Raw genomic sequence first — 10,563 nt, 5'->3', positions numbered from 1 at the left:
AAACAACCCTCCACCGCTGTCCCAAAAGCTTTTGTGTCCTTGAACTTGTCCTCTAACAGCATACATCCAGGCATACGACTTAAATTTGGGGATGTTCTGTAAAAATGTAACTCAGGTGTGCTGAGGTGCAGCCATCGGGGTATCTCACACACTTCCCACCAAAAAAGACAACAAACAGTAAGCAGCATTTCTCTCTCACATGGAGACCACAAGGGCATCAGAAGATATCCAAGTCAAAGCAGCGTAGGCAAGAGAGAGCAAGCCCTAAGCAGTACGGACGGCAGTCTGTGCTGCTTGTCCTTGGCAGCAGTCCTTGCCTTCTTTTTGTTTAGCAGTACAGATGATATCTTACAGAGGGTAAGAGCACTTACCCATGCAGAGGTATCTAGTGCTATCTGAGATGCCAAAACATATACTATACAGCTTTCACTTTTTTCTTCCAAAGTGAGAAATGTTGCGTGAAAGACCTTTGTAGTGTAGTGAGGGTGAAGCACAAGTGGAGAGCTTGTGGGTGAGAGTTAAGGGGTGGGCTGGTATGGGGGACACTGTTGTGGGGGTGTACTACAGGTCACCAGATTCAGAAGAGGAGGTCGATGAGGCCTTCTACAAGCAGCTGGTAGTAGCCTCAAGATCACGGGCGCTCGTTCTCATGGGGGACTTCAATTATCTAGACATCTGTTGGGTAAGCAACTTGGCCAGGCATACGCAGTCCAAACGGTTCCTACAATGCGTTGAAGACAATTTTCTGACGCGGTTGGTGGAGGAGCTGACGAGGTGGGGGGTGCTTCTGGACCTTGTCCTTACCAACAGGGATGGGCTTGTTAGGGATGTGAAGGTTGGGGGCAGCTTGGGATGCAGTGACCATGAGATGGTGGAGTTCAAGATGGAACTTGGTGGAAGAAGTAAGGCTAAAAACAGGATTGCTACCCTGGACTTTCGAAGAGCCAGCTTTGACCTCTTTCAGGACCTGCTTGGGAGTATCTCATGGGCTAGGTTGCTAGAAGGCAAGACTGCTTGTGAGAGCTGGGCTACATTTAAACAGCACTTCTTCCAAGCTCAGGATCGGTGCATCCCTAAGAGTAGGAAATCGGGGAAGGGGGGCAGGAAACCTGCGTGGATGAGCAAGGAGCTCATCGATAAGATCAAAAGGAAGAGGAAGGTCTCTGAAATGTGGAAAAAGGGCCTGTCCTCTTGGGAGGAGTATAGAAGTGTTGTCAGGGCCTGCAGGGACGCGACGAGGAATGTTAAAGCCCACCTAGAGATGAGGATTGCAAGAGAGATAAAAGATAATAAGAAGGGTTTTTTAAAGTATGTAAACAGTAAAAGGAAGACTAAGGATAATGTGGGTCCCTTGCTGAACGAGGGGGGTGTCCTGGTAACAGGAGACGCTGAGAAGGCAGAGATACTGAATGCTTTCTTTGCTTCAGTCTTTGCTTCAAGGACTCCCCCCCCCGGGACTCTTCAACCCTGGTGGGGGGAGAAAGGGGCTGGGAAATGGAGGGCTCCCCCGTGGTTGACGAGAGAGTGGTTCGGGAGCGTCTGAGTGGGCTCAATGCACACAAATCCATGGGTCCCAATGGGATGCATCCGCGTGTGCTAAGGGAGTTGGCAGAGGTGATCGCCGAACCCCTCTCTATCATCTTTGAAAGGTCCTGGAGAACAGGAGAGGTGCCTGAAGACTGGAGGATAGCCAGTGTCACTCTGGTCTTCAAGAAGGGCAAGAAGGAGGATCCGGGAAACTACAGGCCAGTCAGTCTCACCTCTGTCCCTGGAAAGGTGTTGGCACAGCTTGTTCTGGATGTCATCTCCAAGCAATTGGAAGAGAAGAATGTTATGAGGAGTAGTCAGCATGGATTCACCAAGGGGAAGTCATGCTTGAACAACCTCGTTGCCTTCTATGATGGCATCACCAACTGGGTAGATGGGGGCAGAGCAGTGGGTGTCATCTACCTTGACTTTAGCAAGGCTTTCGATACTGTCTCCCATGACATTCTGATAGAAAAGCTGAGAAAGTGTGGGATAGAGGAGTGGACAGTAAGGTGGGCTGAGAACTGACTGACTGGCCGAGCTCAGAGGGTGGTGATCGGCGGCGCAGAGTCCGGCTGGAAACCTGTGACTAGCGGCGTTCCCCAGGGGTCGGTGCTGGGTCCGGTCTTGTTTAACATCTTCATCGACGACCTTGATGAGGGAATAGTGTCTGCCCTCAGCAAGTACACCAATGACACAAAGCTGGGAGGAGTGGCCGACATGCCAGAAGGCAGTGCTGCCATTCAGCAAGACCTGGACCGGCTGGAGAGATGGGCAGGAAGAAACCAAATGAGGTTTAATAAGAGCAAGTGTAGAGTCCTGCACCTGGGAAGGAGCAACCGGACGTATCAGTACAGGTTGGGGGATGACCTGCTGGAGTGGAGCTCTGAGGAGAAGGACCTGGGGGTCCTGGTGGACGACAGGTTGACCATGAGCCAGCAGTGTGCCCTGGTGGCCAAGAGGGCCAATGGGATCCTGGCACACATTAAAAGGAGTGTGGCCAGCCGGTCAAGGGAGGTGATCCTCCCCCTCTACTCTGCCCTGGTCAGGCCTCACCTGGAGTACTGTGTCCAGTTCTGGGCTCCCTGGTACAAAAAAGACAGAGATCTCCTGGAAAGAGTCCAGCGGAGGGCCACAAAGATGATACGGGGCGTGGAGCATCTTCCCTATGAAGAAAGGCTGAGAGACCTGGGTCTGTTCAGCCTGGAGAAAAGAAGACTGAGAGGAGATCTCATCAATGTGTATGAATACCTGAGGTGTGGGAGACAGAGGGATTTGGGCAACCTCTTTTCAGTGGTTTGTAGGGATAGGACAAGGGGTAATAGCCACAAGATAGAGCACAGGAAGTTCCGCACCAACATGCGAAAGAACTTCTTCACAGTGAGGGTGACGGAGCACTGGAACAGGCTGCCCAGGGAGGTTGTGGAGTCTCCTTCTCTGGAGATATTCAAGGCCCGTCTGGACACCTACCTGGGCAGCCTGCTCTCAGGAACCTGCTTTGGCAGGGGTGTTGGACCCGATGATCTTTTGAGGTTCCTTCCAACCCCTTCGATTCTGTGATTCTGTGATTTCTATGTACACCTTCCAACCTTGGCTGACCCAGATGACCAAATTCAGACCCTCCAGATTTTCTGCAGCTGCTCAGTTCCTCTGTGTCTCCCTGATGTTCATCCCTCCATCTCCACCCTGTACCTACCCTTGCAGAATTCCATTGTTGCTCTGCCCTAGGCCAAAGTGACACATTTCCCCTTCACCTGGCTTTCCCAGGAACAGAAAAACACTTGGCCAGGTTTAGGGCAGAAGAGAACATGCCTGTGTAGAAGACAGTGACTCTAATCTAGGGATTTGAAATGCCATATTTGTTATTTAATTGTTATCATACGTTTATTAACTAAGTTTCTGGAAGGCTAGGCTGCGCTGGAGCATCTCCACATCCATATTTCCTCTGGCAAACTGCATTGCTGTCACCCACTTAATGTAACAAACTGCAATTCACTGGGAGTTCACAAGTCACTTCAGAGTAGGTGATAAAGGGTTCTTTAGAAGAGAACAGCAACTAAAAGGATGAACGCAACTTTTTTTTTTTTTTTTTAAACTTCTGTTTTTCTCTTGGTTCTCAGCATGATTTTGCCTTTCAGATATCTGACTCACAAATGTCCTTTCACTTTTACTTTACACTAAGTAGCTCAGAAGGCACACTCTTCTCCTTTCCTGTCCATCTCCTTTCTCTTCCTCTTTATGTAATAAATCAAAGTGGTAACTGCTGGTTTGCATATATATTTTTGCAGATTCTGGAACCTAGATTCATCCTGTCTTTCAGCCCTTGCTAAGGCATGTAAGCCAGTAGTCTAATTACCCTTGGATACTCTCCCTAATCATTGGAGAAGGACAAAGGCTTCTTGGAGATGATTGGGCAATTAAGTCTTAGGTTGAAACTCCCTCTGGATGTGCTCAGTTCCCTCTGCTCCCGGGACCAAATCTGCTCAAGGCCAAATGTGTAAGGTGTCTTTTGTTCCATGATGCTGTCCTGACACAAGATTTTTCTCCTCAGCAGATCCAGAAATCTAGATGAAGATGGACTACAGGTGGCCTTACGCCCTATGAATGTCATAACTTTTTGCACGTTTTTGGGACTTTCAGAGTTAAAAGGTTCTTGGCTTAGCTGAGGGAAAATTGGTAGGCTATTTCTTTACCCACTGATTTCTGCTGTCTCCAGAGAAGACAGAAAGTCAAAGAGTTTGTTGTACACTTGCTAACCTTATACTCCCACACATAATATTTGGCAACATTGGGAACAATGACTTACCAGGTTGCATCCTGTAAGAGAGCAGTATAACTCCAGATCTTGTATACTTTAAACTTATGCAAACTTCAGCAAGATTTTTCTTCCATTAACTGTAGAAGAATAAAGCATCTACTCTTTCACACAAAAATAATAATAATAATAAAAAAAAATCACCTCTTCCTGGAATCCCAAGTCTAAGGTGTTTTTACTGTGAAAAAGAGCTCCATGGTAATGATAGCAGAATATCAGATTACCAACTTTGTATAACAGTTCTCTGTTTGGCTTCTGTCTACTTCTTAACAACATGTAGTGAAAAGCTGAATGCCTTCCAGAGACACCTTTAATTCACATGTTAAGAATGTTTATGCCTCTCAAGTGGTCAAATTAAATTGTATCAAATGAACCGTATGGGCTTGATGTAGGTTCTAAGGCCCTCTTTAAACTGCTGTGCATTCACGAAACAATTAAAGCTGAATAAACATTGCCAAAAGAACTTCAGAGAGGATTAGTTCAAATGTTTAACTAAATTAATTTCTGCCATGGTTGGTTTCCATGGGCATTCTTTTGATCTGGCAGAAATGGTCTTCTCTTAAGCATTTAACCAAAGTCTGATTGTAAGAACCACATTTGTTCTACAGAGGAAGGGAAATAGTGATTTTGCCTTCTATGATCAGTTATAACTGAACAGTTCCATATCAGACGTCTTGGATAAGAGGTGTCCAGCAGCCAAGCCAGGAACTAAACACTGATTAGGATAGAGTGACTGGAAGACAGGCACTCAAGAAAGCACTGAATTTGCCTGGCTCTTAACAAAAACATTTCTCCATGCATCAACTATTTTTACAGGCCACTATAATGTAAACTGGAACACCCCAACTTTAGACTTGGCAAATTAGGCATGACTGGAATCATGACTTCTACAGGTGTTTGTACCCCTTGACATTACACCAGGTTTTGAGATCAACAAGGAGAAGCAAGTCTTACATTGTGGTTGGCTGAACTGATCCATCTCTCCACACAAACCCCATCTTCACTACACTCTCCAAAATCTTCTGGAAAGCTTTTAGGATAGGAGGTAGGAGTGTGGGAAAATGTAAATGAAGGGGGAAAAAAAAATGGCTGTGGTGAGGTTATCCAGCCCCTTCAGTGTAAATAGCCTTCAGCCTGTATTCGTTGAAAATGAAAGCTTGAAATCCAAAACTAAACTGTAGTGAGCTTGGAATATATTTGTTCAGCCCTGCTGCAAATCACAATACCTATCACACATGGAGGAAATGTCTAAGGTGTGCTTTCAGATACTACACATGAATGCCATAGAAAGATGGTGTCCCCAGCTGCTCAGAGAGGTGCTCTGCCCAAATTTACCTGTGAGCTCCAGAGGAACTCAGCTGAAAATGCTTTTTCTGACTACATGGTATTAAAGGTATTCATACAGCAGGTCTCCAGCTCTGGTATTTGCTCATCACTTTTGTCTGTGAGATCTTAGGAGACTAAATTTGAGAACTAATGGTGGTCAAGAGTTCTAGGTAAAGCCCAATAATTTATTAACATTTGAACTTTGTGGCCGTGTACCAAGATACATTATTTTCTTCGTGCTTTTGATCAGGGAATAAGGTTGGCTAGGACAAACTACAAGGCAGCTGGCTGAACTACCACACCATGGGATGACTCCATAGCCTACTTGGGGTTATCATTATCTTTATTGCAATAATGGCTGAGTTTTAACAGACACTGACAGTAGCTGTTTGGAAGGAAACCTGCTAAGCGTAAACAGTAAATATTGATCCTCCTGATCCACATCCGTCAATCCATCACCAGTCTTCAACCCTGTGATCTGATACTCTTCGTTGGCACCACTCTTGCCTATCACAGAAAGAAACTACTCTGACTGGCGATCTTTGCACTGTACTTAACAACATCGGGAAGTAATCATAGCTAATTGTTATGGCTGTAATTCCAAACCTGACAGCTGGCAGAGAATCAGAGGTCTCAGTCACATTTGCTGAATGTCTCCCTAATACGTTCCACCAGACACTTTATGGCAGCACTCCCCAAAGTCTTGCCCTTCGACTACTTGCAGTTCTCCAGCACTCAGGTAGCTGCTGCCAAAGCTATCCTGCTCAAGGGTAATTATTTGCGCAGTGTAATTTCTTGGCAGCACAGCTGGCAAATGTTGCTCTCATGCAGGCTAGACTAGATCTATGCAGAGAAGGGCTGACAGGGTAAAGATTTTAGGAGCATCTAGAGTGAATGAATAAACACTGGTTATAAAGAAAAAGCAGGTGCCATCTGCTCCCACTCAAATAACTCCTGTTGACTTCAATGGGAGTATGCTGATTTTCACAGCCACTCTATTTGTTTTCTGAAAATACTTTCTTTAGTATTAACAATGACTCAAAATGACAACCCCAGAAGTCTGAGGGAGTTAAAGCATGGATCCATTCTCATGAAGGTCATCAGAACAGGTCAGTTGCCACCTAGGAACACTTGAGACATCCTAGCAGTGGGTAGGATGGGGTAGGTAGCTTTTTCCAAATGGTTTTGGTAGTGTGGGATTGATTTTTCTCTGGGCTGGCATCCTCCTGAAAATAAGCAGCTGACTTCATCCCATAAGGTTCTACCTTTACCAGGAACAACTGGGCAACTTTGGAAAGACCTGCGCCACCTCAGAAGGCGACAGTGCTTGGAACAAGGAAAATACTTGTGGTGTCAGAAGATCTGCCTTGTGTGCCACGAAAGTCAAAAAAGAGCAAATGGCTTGACTAATCTTCTGGAGTCTGGGCAGATAAAGGACGACATGATGAAACAAAACTGCTGGCAGCTTCAGCAGTGTGGATAAAACATGAGAAGTAACGAAAGGGGAGCATGGGGGAGTGCTGGTTTGTTTTGCAAGGGCTGCTGCACTTAATGCTGGCACTTGGACTGGAACTGCCCTGAAAAAATGTGAAAATGCTGTTCATTTCACTGGCAAAGCTTCGGAACCATGTATGCACTGCCATCTATTGTATCCTATCACTCTCTGGTTATGAAAGTAGCATATCTTGTAGTACAACAGGACTATCACCTCGAGTCTAGATGCCAAAGTGAGAACCAAGTCCTGCAGTGGGTTCAGTCTACCACTGGAGACTTTCACACAGAGCCTCTGGCCGTTGTGGCTCTTCTTTGGTGTGTGCATGTACTGGATGAACCTGGATTGCCTCTAGAGCTGCCCAGCCGCAGTCAGGCGTAGGCACCTGCTCAGGTTATGGTGCCTGAGTCACCATGTCACCGCTCCCTGTCCCAGCTAAACTGCTGTACCTGTGTCTGCACACTCAATGCCTGAGGCATGAGTGAAGTAATTCAGCTGCAGAAGACGCTGGAGATAAGGCATGGGCACTTCATCACGTGTCTGGGCCTTTATCCTAAAACCTGCATATCAGCAAGTAGCTTATACCTCCCTTCAGGCCCTTCTGCTGGGTCTGATGCTCTAAAGTCAGTGGTGTGTACGTGAAGCTAAAAGAGGTCAGACTGGTGTAACCAACCCAGCACAATGAGAATACTTACATGAGAATTCAGGAAGGTGCGTTTGCCTTTAGTTAAGATGTCATCTAGGAGACCCAACTAATTGACCTAATGACCTTCTCCTACAGCCTATGACTGTTAAAAAAAAAAAAAAAAGAATAAAAAGTGCATCTAGTTCTGCAGTTTGACACTGACATGCAAAACATGCCTTGCACGCTGGCTGGCTGGCTGGTGTACGGCAGACCCGATGGCCCTTACTTTATGTCACTGAACTGCAGTCATCCCCCAGAGCTGTCCAAACCTCCTTCTGAGTTAAAAATTAAAAGCTACTCACTATGAAGACAGAAAAGCACTGTTTTCCTTCTGTCTCACCGCATTGCCTCCTATTTTTACTGCTATTCCTTCCTTCCCAATTCTGTCCCAGGCATCAGTATAAAAAGGTGCTTAGAGTAAGTTTGTATTTTGGTGTGGCATAACACACAGGGCTGGGGCAAAATCAATTTGCGATTGTTGTCACGGGCTTAGGAGCATCTGTAATGAACACGATGCCAAAAGGAAACCAAATCGACAATAAGCTCTTGAGATTTATGTTTCTTCAGGAGCGTGGAGAAAACGATGAAGAAAGGAGAAACTCTGGATCCTTACAACTCACCCGGCTCTATTCAGCATCTTCACATGGCTGTGAAGAGCAAAGCACAGTGCACTCCTATGTTGGACCAACCAGGCAGAGCTTTGCCAGTGAAATTGAAAAAGACTAGAAGATTTCAAGATAAATAAGACAGCAGGAAAAAGTAATGAAGGAATTAAACTGACCTTCTTTAGAAATGGGTGAAACAGGGTAAACAGGGAGAGATCTTGTTTTGCTTTCATCCTGGAAAAAATAACATTTCTTCCTTTCCAGTTCAGCACAGTTGACTGATTTGGAAACAAATCTGTTTTCTCTGGAAAGATTTATTTGCCCAACAGACTTTTTTTTTCTTTCTTTCTTTTTTTTTTTTCCCTTTTTTTTTTTGGCAAAAAGCAATAGGTTGAAAGAACAAGGCTTGTCTTGTTAGCAGGTTTAAAGGGCTCAGTAATTAACTGGTACATTTAGAGGCATGGCATGCAGGATATTTGCTGCAACCTACTTTATTACAGTGTCAGGGAAGTGCTGCGAAATGGGCAAGAGCTTTAAAGAACACTGTTTATTTCTCAGACAGTATCAGATAGCAGGATTATTCGGTTATGAAGTTAAGCCAGAGCATTTGCTGAGGTAAGGACACTCTGGCGTGACCTTTGAGAACATGCTTTCATCTGTGACATCCTTTCTCTGTCCCTCCCTTCCTTTCCCACTTTCTTTCTGTCTTTTCTAGCTTGAAAACAAAGCAACACTTATTTAGTCTGGGGACAGCATGCACTTTTTCACATCGGTCCCCTGCAATACATAGTAGGTGCCTTCAAAACACAAATTGACATCCTGTGATTTGGGGAAGTAAGTCACAAGGGTCATTTATCCCTGGAGTCATCTCCTTTTGGTGCACAGTGTGTAATAACATTATTCTCAGCCAAACCTCTCTTATTCCCTTACCCTTTTTCTGCCTCCTATTTTTTTTTCTTTTCTTTTTGAATTTGGTATGATACTGCAGGCAATTGCTGGCTTGGAGTAAATTTTTTTGAATGTTGGTGGCTCAAAATAGGACTCTAATTCCATGCTGCAATGATTTAAATCCTGACTACTTGACCTTGTGAAGTCTCGGAGGTCTGCAGCTTGCTGTAGCTGTACATAATGCGGAGAAGTGCTCAGCACTCCTGGAATACAGGTACTGGTATGCTGCTCCCCAAATCTGGGAGCTAAAATAGAGCCACCCCTGTCTGGAAATGCAAAGCTAGTGAATCTTGTCAAGTGCTAAACAGACCCTTGCAGGAGTGAAGGTCCTGGAGATGTTTGACAAACATTTAACTTGCAAAATGATGCCTCTTGTATCCCAAGTGCAACCTAGGCACTGAAATCCCTCCCGACTCCTATGTAGCCTGGCTTGCCTCTGATACCAAGGCTGAGAAATGCAGTGTTTGCCACTTTGTCAATTAACTTCTCAGTTCTTGGATGAACTGAGCAGTGCACAAACATTTCACACCCTTGCTGAGAGCCCTTCAATCTGAGGGCAAGATTTGTCCCTAAATATCAGTGTGTGATTATTGCTGTTTTCTTCCTTCCTTCCTTTCTCTCTTTCTTTCTTTCTTTCTTTCTTTCTTTCTTTCTTTCTTTCTTTCTTTCTTTCTTTCTTTCTTTCTTTCTTTCTTTCTTTCTTTCTTTCTTTCTTTCTTTCTTTCTTTCTTTCTTTCTCAGCAAATGCCATTTACCTTTAGACTCTGACCTGCTTTCAACAGGTGTTAACATCTTCTTGTGGAGAAAATAAACATCACAAGCATCTGGGCATATGGTTTTATATGCACTAGGGTTGCACGCTACTTGCCTGAATGAGATTTCTCCAGAAAACTCTATCCTCCTTCCCATTTAAAGGCCAGGTCATCATTTTTCAGCTTTATCCAGAGCCCAGGGGAACAACCTGGGAGGAAAATAGTGATTTGCTGAATCATTGCCTCTTCCTGATCTCCCTGCTACCCTGGAGGAGGACAGAGTCATCTGCAGCCATTCAGTTTCTCTAACAGCATCTTCTCACGGCTGCACTGGTGCTAACACCTTGGGATCGTGATCCTGCCTTTTCTCCAGCTCCTTGTATTAGACCAGGGTGCCATCTGCTAGTGCTGGC

Source organism: Anser anser (genome assembly GCF_964211835.1).
Source record: "Anser anser genome assembly, chromosome: 1".
Taxonomy (NCBI): Eukaryota; Metazoa; Chordata; class Aves; order Anseriformes; family Anatidae; genus Anser; species Anser anser.
This window is presented reverse-complemented; position numbering follows the sequence as displayed.